This window comes from Gobius niger (assembly GCF_951799975.1).
Source record: "Gobius niger genome assembly, chromosome: 12".
NCBI classification, from domain to species: Eukaryota; Metazoa; Chordata; class Actinopteri; order Gobiiformes; family Gobiidae; genus Gobius; species Gobius niger.
Genome location: NC_136863.1, coordinates 33,054,960 through 33,077,174, shown reverse-complemented (window position 1 = coordinate 33,077,174; position 22,215 = coordinate 33,054,960). Strand labels below are relative to the sequence as shown.

The following is a 22,215-nucleotide window of genomic DNA, read 5'->3' as shown; positions in this document are numbered from 1 at the left end:
ACTTGACTGCCACCGGACCGGAGCCACCAATGCACACTAATGGAATGACGAAGAAGAAGCTAACAGGCTAACGGGCAAAGCTAACTGCGGACAAGCCCCACTTAAACAGTATTCACAGCCAAGTTTGAGTGAAAAAACTTATTTCCATTGTGTAATTGGATGTAAAATATCCCTCTCTCCCTTCGCCTTGTCTGTCGGCGTAGGATTTACTCTCACGGACAATTAATGAGTAAAAAAAACACAATATGCTACGACACCTGCAGTGCTGCTTATGGCCTCTATGGGCAAGAGTTACTTAGTGCTGCTTTAAGGCCGGGATTAAGAGGTTAAATGTAACATTGTTTGGCAACGGTAGGCAATGTCAGACCCAGGGGCCAAATCCGGCCCAACAGCTGATCCGGATCCAACAACCTGATTTTCGGTCCCTGAAATATCCATAATCTGATCGCACACATGGTGAAAATCAGTGTTAATTTTGACAACATATTTTAATTTAGTTTTAGTCTTAGTCTTTTGATGAAAATGTAATTTGAACACATGAACAAAGCTCAGAGCTGATCCTTTAGCAGAGAATTTACATGATCTGAGGCTCTTTCAGACGCTCAATACAAGTTTGGATGATTTTAGTCTCTCCTTTTCATTTTTATTTAGTCTTATTTTAGTCGACTAAAATATCTGGACATTTTAGTCACAGTTTTAGTCTCATGAGAAACTTTTAATTTAGTTTTAGTCCAATTTTAGTCGCCAAAAATATCACTAAGAATATTTTAGTTGACGAAATTAACACTGATCAAAATACTAAAAATATGATCAACTTCCAGGGGATGGACCTTGTGACCCCACTTTTAGGTTTATGTGAACAACAAACCCATTATTTATTTATAGAGCAACGCTTGAGTCAGAGCCACAGTGGGGAGACTCGGCTCTTCATCTCTTAACAAGGAAAAAAAAACAAGAAACAACCTTGCGACCAAGCATACCCCTGCGCCATCGGCTCTGCGGACCACGGAAACAATGGACGTCGGACCAGTCGGAGCCCGATATTGACTCACTGACCTTGCACTCGGATGCCCTTCCATTTCTTCATTATTACGGATCACTCAAATCCACGAAGAAGCTGTCATTCAACATTGTCGACATTATTTACTGCCCTTCTTTTCGCAACTAATGCCCGTTTTTACCTTTTCTCCTCAGAGCGATTGGATCCGACCTCGGGGTTTGACGTTTGCAGGACCGTGTGTTGCCCGGGCCGTCAGAGCCTGCAGTGTCTGACAGGTGAGTCACTTTACAGTGCACCTCCTTCGGACTGAAATAACACTGGAAATGTGCAAACAGGATGTGACATTTGGGACGAAAACAGTCGCCAAAGGAAAGTTAAGGAATGGCTTAACAATAGCTGTATAGTCTCTGGTACGTGGATATTATTTGGTGTGAATAGTCTGAGAGCCGCTGACACAAGCCATGATTTCATATTCTCCTCTATAACAAAGCTCAGCCGCTTCTCTGTATCGCTATCCCTATATTTAGATGTGTTTTTTTTTTTGGTTTTGTTTTTTCCCGCTTGTCTTGTTGCTGCCTGAACACAGTTGTCAGAGCGACTGTAGTTGTCTGTACTGTTTCGTTTTGCATTCACAACCCGGTCCTCTCGGTGCTCTGCTGACACATTTGATTTGCTTTTGATACTCTCTCCCTCTCCGTCTCTCTCTCCGTGGTGCTACTGTCAGAGAGAGTTTGGATACAGCACTACATACGTGATTGTAGGAAAGTGAATGTAGCCTCGTTCTTTTAACCTCCATCATCTGAAGAGTGCTTTGTTTATGAATATCCAGTTGAATAAAGGAAAAAGGGGAAATTCTGGTTTAGGGCCGAGCCGCCACATATCGTTCATGCTAATACCTTAACTTTGACGAAATATTATCAGGTGAAAACAACGATATTTCACACAGTGGTCAATGTTCTCATGTTTTCTCCCTTAACATGTTCTAATGCCAGAAGAAGAAAACAAACATCACCATTTGCAATGCTTATTTTCCTGCTAGCGAGCCAGATGTTCTCAGGAACTACAGCATCTGAATATAGTCATTTTTCTTTCCGGAAGACGGCAGCAGCTAAAGAATCTGTGCAGATGTTGCAGAACTTCAGGACTCGTTTTCTCAAAATGGGGTTTTCATTCCTCTCTTGCAACAACATCTCCACTTTATAAGCTCCTACAGACTCCAAACTTAACATAACAATATGTTCAAGGTTTTGTTCAGAGCCAGAGAAAGCCAGGCTGTTATTTCATTTTTTTCATTTATAGTTTATTCAAAAAAAGAAACGTATCCAAAATGTTGAAAAAAACTAAAAATAAAACCCTGAATTTAAACCTGGCTGTGCCCGTTCTTTTCATAATGAAAAAAAAACAAAACAAAAAAACATTTCCTCATATTTATATCTATAATCTGCAGCAAAACTTTCAAATTATATCTTTAAATAGTTTTCTATCCTATTCACCTGTAGTGTTTCGCCTTAAAGGGATCACATTACTGGTCATTATATGCTCACTACTGCCACCTCAGGACTCACGTGTAACTGCAGCTTCTATATGAAGCTCGTGCATGACGGCACTTCAGACCCGAAGTAACACCTTTGAGTGAAAGGGCAGGATTTTAGAGGCAGTTGTGGTGAACAGGTCTGGGCTCATTCTACATGAGGACATGGAGGAACATGTGGGGGGACGAAAGGACGTAATTTTAGCATTTTTAAGTTCGTTTTTGTCAGTCTTTTGACAAAGATGTGATTTAGTTTTAGTCAAATTTTGTCCAACAGTTCTTTTTCGTTTAGATCTAATTTCAGTCAACAGTTATTGCATGTCAATTTATGTGACTAAATCTAAAATGAATCTAGTTCACTTTACATCCATGTCATTGTGATCATAGTGTCTGCTTCATGGAGCTTCTCCCACAGAGAACAGACTTGTTCCTTGGGCATTAAAGTTAAATGATAAGAGACTCTTTCACACTGTCAATTCTAATTTCATATTCTTAAAATATCAGGAGATTTTGGTCATAGTTTTGGCATCATCTGCGATTATGAATTGGCTTGTTGCACGGTATGGCTATGCTAGTTCCTCTGACCTGAAGTTGTGAGCGCTAGTACTTCCTGTCTGTGTTCTTTTCCTATAGAGATGAGCTCGGACCTCGGATAATAATCATATTTTCTAAAGATTACGTGGTGGGCGAGTTGGTGAGTTTCTGGTAGATGATAATTTACTGTGTGTAGGATGTAAGGAGTTCAGAGGAGACACCTGTGATCATAAAGGATTGATAGCTTGTCTTGAAGCTAAAGGCTAACATGCTCTAAAAAATGGAGTAAAAATATATAGCGCTAAAAAAATTAAAGTATTAATTTATATTTGAGGCACTATTTCAAATTGTATAATGCATGAAATTAATATTAGCCTTTGCTTCAAGACAAACTCACTGATCCTTATAAACATAGACGTCTCCTCTACGGAAATATTTACACTGTACAGCAACTCGTTCAGCTGCAGGAAGTGATCGTCTACCAGGAACTCACTGTCCACCACAGAATCTCTAGGAAATACCATGATTCGAACGAGTCTACGCTAATCTTAATGGAAATTAATACGAATAGGAAGTACTAGCCCCCACAGCTTCAGCTCAGAGGAACTAGCGTAGCCACATTGTGCAACCAGCCAATTCATTGCAGGCTAAATTTAATCAGCAAAAAACTGCTTTGATTGAAACTATGACTACACTACAAAAAGTAATTATCAAGCACAGCTTTAAATTACTTAAATTCAAAAGATTCGTCTTGTTTTGAGTGGCTTTTTTCCTGATCTGACCAACATTACTTTCTTTTTTCAAGCACGATCACCTTAGAACTAGTCTGAAATCTCATCAAACAAGCAAAGTAAAGCTGCCAATGGCATAAAAGCAAGTTGCCTACTCCATTGGCAAATGACTCTGAAATAAAGACCAAATGTCTTGAAACGAGTCAGAAACATCTCAGAACAAGTTCAATGATCTTGGTTAAACTACCAGCTATATCTGAACTAGTCAAAACAACTCTGATTTTAATCATGCTCAATAAAAGACGTTTAAGCTACTCTAGTTCATTATTTTTAGCACTGAAATATTTCAGGCGACAAAATGACCCCTGATGTCTGACTGTTTCGGGGTGATATGTTTCCAGACTGAACATGGCCGATGCCACGATCTCCCTCAGTGTATGTTTACCACAGTGGGAAATCCAAACTGCTAATTACTGTCCCCACAGGAAATGGAGACAAGATGTCAGCGCCACATTCTTGAGTCGTGCGGAACATGTTCTAATAAACAAGCGCAGTATCAGTGAATCAGCATTTAGCCGACTGCTGGGATGGGGGGAGAACGCAGCCACAAACCATCTCCCCACAGGACCCCCGCAGGGTTGAGCGCTCAAGACAAAGCTGTTACATTTGCTCATCTGAGAAGGAAATAAGTCAGACAATTATTATTCCAAAAAAGAATAATGGCACTGAACACAACCTTGAGCGTCTGTGACCTCATGAAGAAGAGAAACGTCAGCCAGAGTAAATATGTTTATTACTTGACAATTATTTAATGGGTTTTTAGAAATTAATCGCTGTACTAGTTTTTTGCCATATTCATTATGTATTTCTCTAACTCTTAAGCCATTCCATGAAATAGGGTGCGTTCACTTGACATAAGGATAAAACAGATTTTATTTTGTTTGGTGACTCAAATTTTTCAGACTTTGGTTTGCTGTCCTCTTATATTAAACCAACGGTCAGAAACCTCGGGGTCGTCTTTGACAACTCACTTCGTTTCGACAAACAGATTGACAGTGTGGTCAGGTCAAGTTTTTATCAGCTGCGTGTTTTAACTAAAGTAAAACCTTTTTTAAACCGCTCAGACCTGGAGCGAACCATCCACGCTTTTATCAGTTCAAGAATTGACTATTGTAATGCCCTTTATTTTGGAGTTTCCCAGTCCTGTCTTAATCGTCTTCAGTTGGTGCAAAATGCTGCAGCTCGTTTTTTAACAAACACACCCAGACGTCAGCACATCACCCCAGTCCTTTTTTCGTTGCATTGGCTTCCAGTTTCTTTTAGAGTTGATTTTAAAATCCTTCTTTTTGTTTTTAAAGCCCTCAATGGTCTTGCCCCTTCATACTTGTCTGAACTTTTAACTGTTCGTGACTCGGGCAGATCCTTGAGGTCGTCAAACCAGCTCTTGTTGGAAGTGCCCAGGACCAAGTCCAAGCACTGGGCTGACCGGTCCTTTTCAGTAGCTGGACCCAGACTCTGGAATAAGCTGCCCCCTGATATGCACCATCACTGACTTTGGCCTTTTTAAATCCAGGCTCAAGACACATTTATTCAGACTGGCTTTTAACACTATCTAGCACGGCGACACTTTTTTAGTACATTTTACCTGTTTTATTGTTTGGTTGTATGAATGTTTTTAATGGATTTTATGTGGTTTTATTGTAAAGCACTTTGGTCGCCTTGAGTGTTGTAAAGGGCTCTATAAATAAAAATTGATTGATTGATTGATTGACATCACATCATTCTAAAGCCAATAGTTTAAAATTGAGGTGGTGGCAACTATGGTAACTGTCAAACTGCACACTTTTTTGTCTTATTTTCTGGCTAATGTCTCTGTTATTAATGGGAGAGTCTTCCACGCCCTGGAAGAAAGACAAGCTGATCCGCAGGTCACTGACATTACCGCGCAAGGTTCGCTGATCGCGGCTGAAACTAAGGGAAAGAAATCCTAATCCTAGCGTCTGACTAAAACCTCATAATAAAAGCTAGAGGCGTGTGTTAGAAAGATGGCTGATGTGTTTCGAGATGCCTGTTTTACTCCCACTTCGCCACGTCTGCACTACAGTCTGCTCCTATTGACAGGCCCGACGTATGGAGTTCACAGATCCATCAAGATTGCGCACTGTCCGCTCAGGAAACCCTTTAAGCGACTGTGGGGCCTATTGACCGCGGCCGCCGTTGTCCCTGATAAATGGATCAGGAAGTGCCGCTCTGTGCTTTTTTACCTCTAGAGTTACCACGGCGTTACCAGAGGAGTCCGGGCCAAACGGCACAGAAGGCGTCCTCAGTCAGGTTTCATCAAAAACTAAACTAAACCGGGCTGGAGGTTACGACCCAGGCTGCTGCTAATGGGGCTAAATCAATTCCGCCAATAGAGGAAAAAAATCCAAATTTGAAAAGATGTTTTGTGCGTGTCCTCCCGATTCGTCAATACGCACAAGGTCAAAGAGAATCGATGGGCGTGTGAAGCCTGTTTTCCCGTCACAGTGCCTGATAGTGGGTCTAAATCCTGGACTCTCCCTAAAGGCCGGGGGGGGGTTAAGTGGATTGTGGAAATGTGCAGCTGTTGGAATTCTCATCAGTGGAGCTCAGAGCCGCGCCACGCTCTTAACGCTGACTCTACTGGATGCTATGTACAGGTTCTTTGTCATGCCCCAGACCCATAATGTGCTTCAGAGAGGGGGTTTTAATTTCAAACATATCTTTATCACTATCTTGCACTTTGTTAGTGAGAAAAAGACATATTGATTGTAAAACGAATGCGATCTCCCCCCGAGTGGCTGTAGTGAAGCTGTGGCGAGTGTTTTAACTTTGCAATGAAAGGGTTAAGCTCAGCGAGAGGTGTGGAAAGCACTGCCCGGATTTGAAAATATTTTTCCTGGGAGATCAACCAGTCACAAGTCATGAGACAAACATATAATAACCAATCAGCTTCACCCTGCCCCTGCCCGAGCCGCTCACCTTAAGGACAGTGGGCGGGTGCCTAACCTTAATGCGCCTCTGATACCCCTTTTCCACCAGGCTGGTGCCGGTGCTGGTATCTGGGCCAGTTCCAGTTTCAGAACTGAAAAAAACGCTGGCTCTTGGTTCCAAAATCTGGTGCCGGTCGGGAACCAATTAAAAGCTGGACCAAGAAACGAGCACCGGTGATGTCAGCGGCTGGGGGCGTGGCTCTCTCCTCCCACAAACAATCAATATTAGTTAGTTTGTGCTTAGAATGGAGAAGCCGAAACAGTCTCTGTGGAGGAAACTGTTGTTTTGCTTTATGCTCTTTAGCTAAAACAAGAGTTAGAAAGAAGAAATCAAAATGTTAACGGCTGCTGTGACAGAAACATACACTTATTTTTCTGTATTTTATAACCAGAAGTGGCTGTGGTAAGATGTTACTATCCATTTTTGATGTTGACTTCCCAAAGCGTTGCTATGACAATAGGCACAGCTCTCATTTTGGTGGAAAACCAAGTCAGTCTGGAACCAACCCGGCACCAGAACCAGCTCTGAACCAGCACCTTGGTGGAAAAGCCCTATGATTGGATGATGAATGTCCCCCATTTACCAACTATCCTAGGAAAAGTGTTATTTCTGCCCGGATGCATCGGGCCTCGGGAGGAGCTTTTTCGGAGCTGTCGTCGTGCTCCTTAGAACAGATCCAAAAATGACTCAAAAACACGACTCCAGGCATGTTTTTGTTTAGAGAGCAACATTGTAACGCGGCAAAAGCTCTAAAAATAAGTCTGTTTTCCGTAGAACCCATAATAATTTATACTTAATTTCAATTCTTCTTTTTAATCATGTTTTCGTCGTTTTTCTGCTCATTTCAAACAATCGGTGTTTTGTCTCTTGTAAAAGAGATTTGTCTCAATGGGACGAACCTGCTCCTTTTCATTGGGTTCAAGCAGGTGAGCGGCGTGAGAGATCATGGTCTTGCTTTTTTCCTCAATTTTCAGTGCGTTTTTATGTGACATGCATCGTTCTTGACATTGGATCAAGGCTGTTCGCTGTAAGTTTTATATGGTGTCAGATCAAAGCTAAAAATCAATGGTTTTGCCCATTCCTTCACACCATCCTCTCACACAGCCACATATCCACAGATGGAAAGGGTTTCGCAACAATTTCAAGAATTTGCTGAGTTATTAGTGTCAATTACAACAAAACTTATGCTGTCAGGGGAGATGATGTCTGACAGTTTGAACCCTGCAATGACCTGTGGGTATTGTTACTTCCTTGGACAATAAACAGAATCTTACCTGTGTCAGTGTGGCTTTGAAAGGCTTGAAATGCAAGTCTACACTGCAAAAAGTGCCCTACAAAAAACAAGGAATAAATTCTGCCGATGGGGTCAGCATTTTTTTCTTGCTAAGAATTCTTATTTCTAGAATATTTTTCTCATCATAAAACAAGAAAGAAACACTAAATTTAAGCAAATAAATAGCTAGAATTAAGCAAAATGTCCTCAGAAAATGGAATAATTTAAGGAAAACATTCTTATTTAGTGAAACATTGTGGATATTTTACTTAAATATTGCTTGATTTAAGCAAAATGTTCTAAATAAATTTAAGGAAAGTATTGCCCGCGCCCGGAGACCCGTCTCCATGATGTGGAGCCAGGCTGATGGTCAGAATCACCTGCTGGAGGATTCACCTATTGTACATGTTTTTAGTGGCAGACACGGGGAGAACATGCTCCACACAGAAAGGCCCCGTCCTGGTGGGAATCGAACCCGGGACCTTCGAGCTGTGAAGCTGAGGCTCTAACCGCTGTGCCACCGAGCCCCCACTTTAAAGAATGGAATGTTTTATCTCTCTGTGAGAATCAGTTCTTACATTAAGAGTTGTTGATCTTAGTTTTTCTTAAAATTAGAACAAATATTCTTTGCCTAAAGCTGAAGAAGATTCAAAAAGTGTTTCTTTCTTGTTACAACAAAAATGAGCATGTTTTTTAGCTAATATATATGAACAAGAAATGGCCAGATTTTATTTCCTAAAACAATATTTTTTTTCTCAAGAAAACTTTGCTCGGCAAAACAGGGGGATTAGGGAAAAAATAAGAACTTATTTCTTAAAGTAAGACATGTTTTACTTGCTTAGAATCCACTTTTTGCAGTGTATCAATAAGTATCTTGGTTGTAAATATATATATAGGTATTTTGCCCAATAGCCTCACGACTGTGATTGTGGAGCCGTCTTAAATTCCGAGCAGCTTTGACCCCGTCCCGTGCGCAGGGCCTGCTCTCGCTGCCTGTGCCGGTGCTGCTTCCACTTCAGCTATGGCAGGAATGTGCGTTTTGCCTGGGAAGAGGTCACTGCTCCTCCGCGATGCTCCACGGCTGTTCACCCCCGGTCTGGAGATACGGGCGTGCTTTCCCACGGACGTCACGCCATGTACCAGCGAGGAGGACCACGCTCGGCCTTTGAAAGCCCGGCCGCTTTGAAGTACGAGCGCATTCTTTCCAGCCAAACGTTTGGTTGTTGTGGTGACTGTGTGAGACTAGCTGGGATTCCCGCTAGTTTATGATAACCACATAACAAAGTATCGGAATCCGCGGGTCTGAGGAGCAGCTATTAATTTGGGAGGTTTGTTTAGAAGCATGTGGAGTCGGTTTTGCTTTGTGTGACCATTTCTGTTGGTGTTGTGAAGGCTCCAAAATGTGAGAAAGATAGATACTGTAGGCGCTGTACCTGATTTTGTTTTCCTCAAATCAATGTTGTGTTCTTTGTAGAGTGAAACTAGTCGTTCCTCCCTGTAGTATGCAGTGTTTGCAGACATTTATTTTAAAATAAAGACACCAATATGTGCGGTGTGTGAAATATTATGATGCTTTGCTACCTGAAAGTTGTGAAAGATGATTATAAACTCTTTACTAGAAGAAATCGGGATGATAGGAAAGAATTGATTATTAAGACTGAGTTTGGCTATTAATTAAAACTTAACTTGCTCCTTTTTCAGCTTGACAAAGGGAATAGATTGGCAAAGATCCTTTAAAATAAAGCTACTTTGATGTAAAATCTAGACCTGCAAGAATGTGATCAAACCAAAATTCCAACTTCAATCAAATTGTCATGGCAGCGATACAGTCTCACGTGTTAAAGCAGTATTTTGCTTCCTTCTCAAAGTTTTGATAAACCCTGTGTAATTTGCTCATATCTTCATTATTGCTTGAAGCACTGGGTTTAGTTGCCTGATTATAGAACACACAAGTCCATCCATCCATTTTCTTCCACTTTATCCGGGGCCGGGTCGCGGGGGCAGCAGTCTCAGCAGAGATGCCCAGACTTCCCGATCGCTCTCACCTCCTCCAGCTGTTCTGACCCCGAGGCCACACCAGGCCAGCTCGGAGACATAGTCCCACCAGCGTGTCCTGGGTCTTCCACGAGGCCTTGTCCCACTAGGACATGCCTGGACCACCTCCCACGGGAGGTGACCAGGAGGCATCCGGAACAGATCCGAAACAGAACAGAACACAGAAGTGTCTTCTGCATTTTCAAAGCCCATAAATGGTCCCCTGACCCGATCTGAGGCGTTCTGCACCCAAACTATTGCAATGTCAGTGATTATAGGAAAGTCAGAGTTCTCTTTACTCAAAAGATGTCTGTTCTTTACATTCATTCAAATGATAAAACATCAAATCCATGCTGAGGTAACCTGGCCAGCGAGACTACACGCTTTATCTATTCTTTACAAAGACCTCATCTACACCTTTATCCTTCCTTGAGAGTCATTTTCGCAAAGATCAAGCTGGAATCCAACCATTAAATACCCACTCCAGTCTGTGCTTTCTTGTCCAAACCACATCACATGACTCTGAAGCTGTTGGAAGTCTCACACTTTTGAATATAGATCATGTTACTTGATCTGGGCTCAGATTTATTGCCCACAAACCTTCAACTTGATCTGAGCCGAGGCTCTTGTGTCTGGACTCCTATTGTTTCACTGTTGGTTCAGCCTGTGTCAGGATTTAGGCACAGACCCCTGTGTCCAGAGGGAAGAATCAACGAGAACTAGAGCAGGAGTTTTGTTTAAGTGTGAAGGAAAGAAAGTATTTTTTACATTTGATGTAATTTGTTCAAGTGTTTGTCCAGACACTTTGTCCTTCATCTTTGTTCACTCTGGAGCTTTGGCCTTGGTCAGGGTTGAAGCCTGTCTCACATCTTCAGAAAACCTGTTTGCTTGGCCAGTGTGTTGGAACACAATGAATGAACGCTGTTTTCTACCACAACAATGTTTCTAATGCTGTAAAAGCAGTAGTAAGACTTGTGTGTCGATTTTCCTTTCTGCTTATAGACCTTAATGTAATTATTGTGTCTTGCTTCCATTATTTCTCCCTTTTTAAGTTTTCGCGGCTATAATAAGCACATAATCTGCCCTCTCCAACCTTTATCTGTCTCTGTGATGATCAACACTGGCAGTTCTTTATCTAAACCAGTCAGAATCCATGATTACTCCCAGTCCGCATCAGAGGTGAGAGAGACGCAAGATGAACAAACGACTGAATGTCCCCGGCGCCTCATTTATCAAACCGCCACGAAGACGAGGATCAGGCTCGTTGGAGTCTGAGAGATTACTCCGTGTTAATTCAGCACAGACGATCATTTCAGCAGGTTTTCTTTTTTCTTCCGTTCAGAAACCTGGTAACTTGAGTTGCTTTGTTCTTATGGGGGGGTTGTTGCTTTGATGGGCTTACGGTAAGTTTACAGTATCTTGTTCAGCATAATTACCTGGTGAGAATTACATAGAGCTAACCTCAAAATGTCTGCAGGCACAAGTCGAGTTTGCACTGACAGAGAACAGTCGCTGATGTTTGTTCAAAACTTAGCTTAACTTATCATTCGCCTTATTCATTTTAGAGCAGGTCTGTGGACTTTAGGGGTGGGGCTCACTGACGCAGAAGGATGAGTGATTTGCACTTTTTAATGTAAGAAGGTCCTGTGTTTGACTCCTGGTCATGATTCATTAACTCATTTGGTAATTATTGAACTCAGTTTTTATTGACCTTTCGGTGACCCAGCAACTGTTTGAGCTGTTTGCCTGACGCCTTTACTTTCCATCACAGTGGCCTCGATGACGCTCTGGGATCATTGTTTTTAGAGTTTCTGGTAGACGGACCCCCAACAGAACACTTGATCCTGGTAAAAGAGGTTGAATATTTCTGTACAAAACAAGTGTCTTATGCAGCTCCATATGTAAGAGAACATGTCAACTAAAGACACTTTTATGACTTGAATGACTGAGCTGCTTACTCCCGGGTAAGGTATCGATAAAGCATGGTGGTCAGTCCAGTAGATGGACACAGTAAAAGATCATGGATTTTATAAAGCACTACTGTAGTCATTTTATACTCACTACTGCCACCTCAGGTCGTACACGTAACTGCAGCTTCTATATTAAGCGTTAGAGGCAGTTGTGGTGAACTGGTCTGGGCTCATTCGACACATGAGGACATGGCTGGAACATGTAGAATTCTGCATGTAGGTTTGAGTTTTCTGTAGCGTTTTCATTGTTTTAAATGGTAAATAACATTTGACTTAAAACACACTGTTCACTTTGGTGAGAGATTTACTTTAAGTCGAGCAGTGTTAATTTCGTCGACTACAATATTTAGTCTTAATTTTAGTCAAAGTGATATTGTTGTGACTAAAGTTGGACTAAAACTAAATTAAAAGTTTCTCATGAGACTAAAACTGTGACTAAAATGTCCAGATATTTTAGTCGACTAAAATAAGACTAAATAAAAATGAAAAGGAGAGACTAAAATCATCCAAACTTGTATTGAGCGTCTGAAAGAGCCTCAGATCATGTAAATTCTCTGCCAAAGGATCAGCTCTGAGCTTTGTTCATGTGGAGCAGCTCCATGAAGCAGAGGAACAACATTAAATATGATTATAATGAATATTATCAATGCAAAGTCCACTCAATTCATCTTAAATTTAGTCGACTAAATTTACTTGCAATTTTAGTCTGCTAAAACTAGACTAAAACTAAATTAAAATGTGTTTGTCAAAATTAACACTGAAGTCGAGTCAGTGAGATGAATCCAACATCACATGCTCGCTTTCGATTTCACCGTGACAGAACAAACGCAAGCTGCACCTTCTTTTGGGACTCTTCTTTTGGCGACGTGATGCAAATATCACAAAAATGGATAAGTTTTGCTCTCTGCACAGTGTTTAACCTGGCTCTTTGTGTGTTTGGACGCTGTTTTTTTCTTTTCTTTTACAGTTGAGTGTGCCCTGCTTGGCACCGATTAGAGTAAGATTAGAGAGTTTGACTTTTTGTTTGTGCTCCTATGGTATAGTATGTCGTCCGCCCAGAGGTGCCAATGGTCCGGCCTCGTGTGCTGTCCTTCCGGCTGATCCGCTGTGTTGTTTCAGCTGTGTTTACATGCCAGTCCTGGGAATGTGAAGGTCGGCCTGAACGCTTTCCTCTGCCCAGACCTCAGACATCTGTCACAACTTTAATCTCTGAACTTCACGGCACGGCGCAGTTTAACCTATACATGTGTACAGCGACCGCTCCATGGGATTCCGTTTAGGGGGGAAATGTGCACGCCAGCTAGTGCAAAAACAATAGTTTGGATAAATGTGTGTGATGTTTCTTCAAGGGCTTTATCACTGTTGAGATTACAGTGTTTGGATTCATCTAAAACTGGCAAACCCTTCAGACCTAAAAAAAAAAGTTCTTAAATGTATGTGTCATCTTTCAATGCTCTTGGGTTAGCACACCATTCCTGCAGTGGATCGTCAATCTAACCACGATCACAGCTGCTCTGCTTGACAGGAGATTTGATGTTTTCCAAAATTGTTGCGCCCCATTTCTTGGCAATGAATGTTTTCTATTTTGACAGTAAATCAATAAACCAACTCGTTTTCGCACAGACCGATATGGATTATTCGATAGGAGGGGGGTTGAAAGGCCATGTGTACTAGGTTATAGTTACTGATTGAAATCATTGTAAATATCTATATTATCTCCCAAACACCCCAGTTAAACATTGATGACTATAGCGAGGTTTCAATCATAGAAATAAACTTTTCACAATTTGTTATGCTAATTTATTGATTATAATGTCCTATTAAACAGCCACTTCAGCTTTTAGCCCAATTCTCATTGGTGCGTTCAAATGCACAATGGAATCACAGGCTCCAAAACTGGGTCATAAAAGCCTGACACCTGACACCAAAATATTTAGTCTTAATTTTAGTCAAAGTGATATTTTTGTGACTAAAATTGGACTAAAACTAAATTAAAAGTTTCTCATGAGACTAAAACTGTGACTAAAATGTCCAGATATTTTAGTCGACTAAAATCAGACTAAATAAAAATGAAAAGGAGAGACTAAAATCATCCAAACTTGTATTGAGCGTCTGAAAGAGCCTCAGATCATGTAAATTCTCTGCCAAAGGATCAGCTCTGAGCTTTGTTCATGTGGAGCAGCTCCATGAAGCAGAGGAACAACATTAAATATGATTAGAATCAATATTATCGATGCAAAGTCCACTAAATTAGTCTTAAATTTAGCCGACTAAATGTACTTGCAATTTTAGCCGACTAAAACTAGACTAAAATTGAAATACATTCTTGTCAAAACACTAAGACTAAAACTAAATTAAAATATGTTGTCAAAATTAACACTGCCTGACACCATGAATCAGGGCTTCTTCAGCCTTTGGGGGGTGATTTTACAAGGTATAATATGACCAGTTTTCATATTGAAAATATCGACAAACTTTTTTCCAATATTCCTCTGATCTCCATTTATCTGCCATTGCACTAAAGCAGACATGTCAAGCAGCCTGATGAGGTGATTTAATCCAGCCCCTGACTTGAACAGGAACATTTCCTGAATATGTAAAATAAAATAGTAATAATAAGTCTCTAGCCCATTCCTGTGCAAAGTTATGAATTTTTAATGCCCATTCCAGCCACTAGGGGGCAGCCTAAAGGGGGGGTATCATGCAAAATGGACTTTTTCAAGCTTTCCATCATGTTATTCTGTCACTCCCTCATTAAAAACATGGCTGAAGTGTTGCCTTGGCACATTCACGTATTTCTGAGTAATCTGTAAAAACTCTGACGGCTGCCATTTTAGGGATAGGTTTGCCTGAGTCCTCCTAGGAACGCCCCCACCTCCTGGAGACGCCTCCGAGCTTTGGTCACCAGCCGAGTAACCAACCACTGCTCCTCAGCAGAACCCCCTCCCCACTGATGCCACAGACAGCGTGTGGAGGGGGCGTGTCTAAAGGCTCAGAGGTTCTTAAAGAGACAGAGGCCGATTTCAAGACATTCACTACAGCCATTTTGAGAGAGACATTTTATACAAGGCAGTTATTCTAATTTACTGCATTTACAGACCAACAGAAGGTTCGTCATCATTGTAGTGTGATATAGACTGGTGCTATGTGACTGAGAAAAGCAGAATACCCCCTCTTTAAGTAAAAAAAAAGAGAAATAATACCACACTTGTCCAGCAGAGGGCACTGACATAACAAGAGGATATAAACAACACATTATAGCCATGTGGGAAATGGTCAGTCTGCCCCAGGGCGGCTGTGGGAGTGCGGAGTGAATGGATTATGACTACATGACAACAGGGTGCTCTGAATGATGTTATTATTTATTACAGTCCTGTTATTTTAAAATCATTATTATTCATTTATTGGAGACATGTTTTCTCAATAGTATTTTTATGTGAACATTCCATGCGTCCCGGGCCCCGCAGAGGAAGCTGGATTTCGCCCCACCACCCAGATGCGTTCGACACCCCTGCATTAAAGGATTATGTCAACGTTCATTATTCCTGATGAAACAAAGTCACCACATCGTTTCCTTAAAAAGAACAAGTAACTCTGGCTCGTCATAGATTAACTTGGTCGATTCACGCTCCGGTTGTTTTCCACCAGTGTCCTATTTTTTTCCAAGCTTTCGATTCACGCTGTCTTTTTTTTTTTTTGCTTTGGAAACCGTGTAAGTCACTTCCTGCCAGAAGGCCCGCACTGAGCCAAATCTGTCTTCAGACGCCAAACGGACCAAATGAAAAGAGAGTTCTGGAGCGCCTGGCAGGGAGATGGGGGAAAAGGTGGGAATGATTTGGGATGGAAAGTAGGGCAGGGATGAAAAATGATAAAGATAAACTTCTCCACAATGGCTTTGCGGATGAGAAAAAAAGACTGAAGTTTGGAGTGGATTTGAATGACTTGGATGAACAGTTTACCAGTGCACCGGCTGTCCTTAGGAAACTTCACTAGACTTCTCAACAGTTTGCAGCCGCTTCGTTTGCAAGAATGAGGACCGCAAACTTTCTACAGCAAATATAAAGCAGGACTTTTCATGCAGCCAATGTTGACATTTTTAGCTATAGTTTTCTCCCTTAGCATCTTCGTTTTAAAGGAATAGGCCACCGTTTCTCCATACTGAGATATGTTCTTACCTTAGCTTTGACGAGTTCTTTAGGACCTGTCTGATCTTCCCCCGTGCCTTCAGTCACGTAAACACAGCGCAGACGGCGTTAGCATTTAGCCCCTCCCTCTCTCCTCTATAGCTCCAAAACAGGTCAAGATAGAAGCTACCAAGCTCTTCCACGTTTTCCCTATTTAAATATGGTTACGTGAAGTGTTCCACTACAAAGTATAATTACACACAATTAAACAATGTGGATTTTCTAAGCGGATAAAAGGGGGGACTATATTGTAAGGCGTAATAATAACAGGAGTAATTTGGCATCAGCACAGGAAAGTGAAGATTACTGCGCGGATTTCGAACTACTCCTGGTATTATTACGCCTCACAATATAGTCCCCCCTTTTATCCGCCTAGAAAATCCACATTGTTTAATTTTGTGTAATTATACTTATAGGGAAAACGTGGAAGAGCTTGGTAGCTTCTATCTTGACCTGTTTTGGAGCTATAGAGGAGAGAGGGAGAGGCTAAATGCTAACGCCGTCTGCGCTGTGTTTACGTGACTGAAGGCACGGGGGAAGATCAGACAGGTCCTAAAGAACTCGTCAAAGCTCAGGTAAGAACATATCTCAGTATGGAAAAACGGTGGCCTGTTCCTTTAATGTCAGACGAAAAAAAATCTCCCTTTACGATTACATTTCGTCCACTAGGAGCCGGAGATTTCCAGGAAATAACTCCCAACATCGCAGTGCGCTGACTGGTTTCCCCCATGTATACATTCATAAATAATGACATATTTGGTATCCACTTGTCGTGAGAAAGGTGGCTGAGATGATGGTCACATCCTGTCTGGGATTTACAAAACCTCTCTACATTATGTTTTCCGAACACTCTTGCAATAATATCTCCACTTATGTTTATTAGCAAAACATGTATGTGACACAGCGGTTCGATTCTCACCTGGTCGGAGCTTTTCTGTGTGAAGTTCGCATGTTCTCCCCGTGTCTGCGTTTCCTCAGGTGCTTCAGTTTCCTCTACCACTAAAAACATGCACAATAGGCCACAATGAATGTAGTGGAGGGCCTGATGCACTGCAAAAAGTAATTAACTAGATCAGTATAAACATCTCAATTTGAGCAAAATAATCCAAATTTTAGTTGTTTTGACTGGTTAAGATGTTCTTGGGCATTTGTCCTACATTATTTCACTTGTTCTGAGATGTTTCTGACTCGTTTCGATACATTTCGTCCTTATTTCAGGTCATTTTCTTTGCCAATGGGGAAAGAAAATTGGTCTTATCTCATTGGCAATGTTACTGTCTTATTTCAAGCGAGATTTACCCTAGAACTGGTCTGAAATGTCCTCAAACAAGCAAAGTAAACTTGGTCCGGTCAGGAAAAGTGTCTAAATGAGTGAAAACCGCTCAAAACAAGAAACATTTCCTCAATTCAAGTCATTTAAGCCAATGCTTGAAACTTGGTAGCACAGGCTTGTAAAGGGCAGTACAAAAACAGCAAACTTGCAGCAAAAGTTCCAAATTGATCTCTGTAAGAACTGAACGTGTTGCATGTTGAGTGTGATCCCGCGCTGTGTGGTGTCGATCCTCCCCTGTCAGTGGGTCCGACATGTGATCGCCCTCGGTCCTCGCGGTGGATCTGGGCTTTGGCTGCGTCCTGTTGCTGCTTGTCTCTCGCAGTCTCAGCTGTTGCAGGAATGCGAGGCTCGAACGCTTCTGTCGGACCGGACTGGCACGCCGCTGAGAAGGAGGGCGTGAGCCAGATTCTGCGTAGATCCGATTACAATGCGCCCGCCGTGCATGAGGGGGATGTCAGGATCTGGGCCTTTTTGTCTCGGCCCGTGGACATGTTACGACTGCCCTCTATGTCTTTTAGATCTGGGGAGGAAGAGGAGAGAAGCCACTGTCAAATGAGCCGACTGCCATGGTGTCCGTGAGAAAGACACATTTACAGTGAATTGAGATTGAGAGGTCAGCACTCACTACACGACTTTTATGCCCGATTTCGCTCTAATTCTCCGTCGTGCCGAGAAACGTGGGTGATTTTACCGACACAAATGTGAATGACAGAGTGATATAAAGACAGGAAAACACCGCTGCGCCTCCTTTTTTCACTTCTCTGTTAAACCAGCGGCACAAACAACTCATTTCATGGCCACAGCCCCACACACGAAACAGCACAACTATATATCACCAAAAGTTCACGACAACCACCTTTTCCAGCTACATTTCAACCACGAGCAGAGTTTAGCGGCTCTTACTGAGTTTGGAGACGAACTGTTCAGCTTCACCTCGCTGCTAACGGCGGCTAGCCTCCCCGCTAACGGCGGCTAGCCTCCCCGCTGTCTCCTCCATCCTGACCCCGTCTCCTTTTCTTATTAAATCCACTGAAATACGTCCCGCTTCTTCCTGTCGTCGACTTTTATCTCCATGTGACAGAACTATAGCCCAGTTGAAGCTTGGTAGTAGCCGTAAGCTAGCGCTGCGGTGTTGTGACATTGTTGACACCGTTGACCAATCGGGACACACACGTTATCCCGCGCTCACAAACACAGGCCTGTCTTTGCGGATTTTGGGGTCAGTTTTGAAGCCGTAGAGACGACAGACGCGCGGTGTTATAAAACATCAGCTGTTTGTCAGAATCGTGAGTCGCTCTTACGATTCTCAGTCGTTAAGTGTGAACCCCCAGACGTTCTATAATCGACCTGAATCCAGTCGTGTAGTGTGGACCCCCCATTCTATATAAAATCGTTTACGACTAGAAAAGTTGTGTAGTGTGTGCTGAGTAAGGAGTAAGGACTATTTTAGCACATGCTGACTTGCAACACCCTGACCTTACTTTGTTTCTTCAACTGCTTATTCTTTCAGCCTTAAGCGCTTAATTTTCTCATCCAATAAGATTTTTCGATGCGTGATTGAAAGACGTGGACAGTGTTGCACTCGTGATTCGTGCGATGGTTCAAAGAGAGACTTGTAGCTACGACCACAGTTTACTGGGGCGAGTTTCAGGCCACAGAACGGCGTGTGTTTAGCTGAGGCGAGTGCTGCATGCGAGCAAAAAGAGCAGGGAAATTAAAATGCGTTCCTGTTAATGCCTGGGCCCTGCTGCTTGGGACGAGTGATTCGCTGACGCTGTGTTTCGTTGAGGAGACACTTGACCGAGAACATCGCAGCAGGATCAGACACCGCCTGATGTTCTTGTTTTCAGCTCGTCTTCTCGTTCTAATTTAAATCTTTGTCTCTGAGGATAAAGTTAAAGGAACAGGCCACCGTTTATCCATACTGAGATATCTTCTCGCCTGAGCTTAGACGAGTTGATACGTACCTGTCTGGTCTTTGCGCGAGCCCTCGGTCACGCAAAACAACCAAAGATGTTGATGGCATTTGGCCTCTCCGAATGTGCTCCGAATGGGGTGAAGTTAGAAGCGACCACGCTCTTCCACGGGCACAAAGACCAGGCAGGTACGCATCAACTCGTCTAAGCTCAGGTAAGAACATATCTCAGCATGGATAAATGGTGGCCTGTTCCTTTAAGTTAACCAGAAATACAGTCGAGACATTGTTAATGCGATAAATGACTATTCTAGCTGGAAAGTAGTGATTATTAATGGAATACCTACATACACTACAAAAAGTGAATATCAAGCATTGTCTTAAATGACTTGAATTGAGGAAATGTATCTTGTTTTGAGCGGTTTTCACTTTGCTTGTTTGAGGACATTTCAGACCAGTTCTAGGGGAAATCTCGCTTGAAATATGAAAGTAAAATTCCCAATGAGACAAGACCAGTTTTCTTTCCCCATTGGCAAAGAAAATGACCTGAAATAAGGACGAAATGTATCGAAACAAGTCAGAAACATCTCAGAACAAGTGAAATAATCTGGGACAAATGCCCATTAACTTCTTAACCAGTCAAAACAACACAAATGTGGATTATTGTGATCAAATTGAGATGTTTATACTGATCTAGTTCATTACTTTTTGCAGTGTAGGTGATTTGCTGCAGTGTTCTAATGCTACATTGCGTTAGCTAATCGTATTGAAGGCTAATTGATGATTAGAAAACCCTCGTGCAGTAATGTTAGCGCGGTGAAAACGGTTGTGCTGATTAGAGAAGCTATAAAACCGGCCTTCCTTCAAGCTAGTCTGGAAGCAAGTTGGATTTTACTCTCAAAATGGCCATAAAAAGTGTTTGTTTGTTGCTTTATTTTTCATTTGTGTGTTCTTCTTCTGAGAAATGAAGGCTATTCCACGTGAGATTTGGAAAACATAAAATTGCAGCACAAAATCCTTAGCAAAGAACATAACACCCTGTCTCCACGAGATATCAATATTCTAATTTGAAGCCATCGATCTTGGGTAACAGCACCCATGTTATTTGTCTTCTTTCCCCTTAATCGTAAACCCTTGCCTCGTCTTTGATTGCCCGTTTACCGTTGCATTCCTTCTGTTTTTGAGCCCTGGCCGTTGCTCTCGCCGTCTCGCTTCGTTATTTCCCCACGCCTCCAGCAGAATCGCACTTCAAAGGGGCTCATTTGGTCCTGACGTCTATAAATAGGCGTAGTGGTCCCAGGCTGTGAATGCAGTAGAGATCCACTCGCTGCTGCTGGTTTTTAATCTCTTCATTTCTATGCATCAGCAGCGGCGCTCGGTGATCTCTCTCTCTGGTCAGGAGTCCGTCATGAGGAGGCCTTTCTCGCCACGGCCTTGACTTTTTAATTAGGATTTGGAGGGAGGCGTAATAACACATCAGACTCTGCACACGTTTCGGTTTACTGAGCTGTATCCCCGCAGATGAAGAGCCGTCTTAAAAGCGGGTGCTGTTGTAGTGTTGTGAGATTGAAGGTAGGGTGGCTTGGAGAAGTGGCTGCAATCAAGTTATTTTCTTGGTCGCAATTGGACGAAATGTCTACGTTGTTTCCTCTTGTACAAGTGCAAGAGCCAGCACTTCGACACTCCTCTTCATTTCCGATGGGGATTGGCCTAGACTCGTTCAAAGAAGTAGATTTTCAAAAGATTGCGCTGTGGATAGAGCGTTCCTGGTATTGAATTGATGCGGGATGTACATTTTTCATTGGACGGGACGACGCACGAGTTTGTCTACAGTGAACAGAGTTGCTAGTAGTTAGGGCTGCTCGATTATTGAAAAAATAATAATCACGATTATTTTTGTCATAATTGAAATCACGATTATTCAAACGATTATTTGTTGCCTTTAAAAAAATCCATCAAAAAAGTGACAAAAATCCATCAAAAAAAGACAAAAATCCAGCAAAAAAGTGACAAAAATCCAGCAAAAAAATGACAAAAATCCAGCAAAAAAGTGACAAAAATCCAGCAAAAAAGTGACAAAAATCCATCCAAAAAATGACAAAAATCCATCAAAAAAATGACTAAATTCCAGAAAAAAAAGTGACAAAAATCCAGAAAAAAGACAAAAATTCATCAAAAAAGTGACAAAAATCCATCAAAAAAGTGCCAAAAATCCATCAAAAAAGTGCCAAAAATCCATCAAAAAAGTGACAAAAATCCATCAAAAAAGTGACAAAAATCCAGAAAAAAAAGTGACAAAAATCCAGAAAAAAAATGACAAAAATCCATCAAAAAATGACAAAAATCCAGAAAAAAAGTGACAAAAATCCATCAAAAAAATGACAAAATCCAGAAAAAAGTGACAAAAATCCAGCAAAAAAATGACAAAAATCCAGCAAAAAAAATGACAAAAATCCAGCAAAAAAGTGACAAAAATCCAGCAAAAAAGTGACAAAAATCCAGCAAAAAAGTGACAAAAATCCAGAAATTAAAAATTGAAAAAAAATGTGAAAAAAAAATTTGAAAAAAAAAAAATTTGAAAAAAAAACAAACATTTATAATCATTTTTTTGCGATAATGCTAATTTTGTAATCGTTTACTGTTGTAATCGAAATCGTAATCGAATTTCGATTAATTGCACAGCCCTACTAGTAGTTTT

At 41.6% G+C, this 22,215-nt stretch overlaps 1 protein-coding gene across 1 annotated transcript in view; it reads left to right on the top strand.

The window, feature by feature from the left end:
• Nucleotides 1–22,215, top strand: part of peak1 (pseudopodium-enriched atypical kinase 1) — a 174,550-nt gene that overhangs the window by 44,486 nt on the left and 107,849 nt on the right. The window contains exon 2 of the mRNA XM_079567380.1: nucleotides 1,195–1,275. The gene's annotated coding sequence lies outside the window, so the exon portion shown is untranslated. The remainder of the gene's footprint in view (nucleotides 1–1,194; nucleotides 1,276–22,215) is intronic.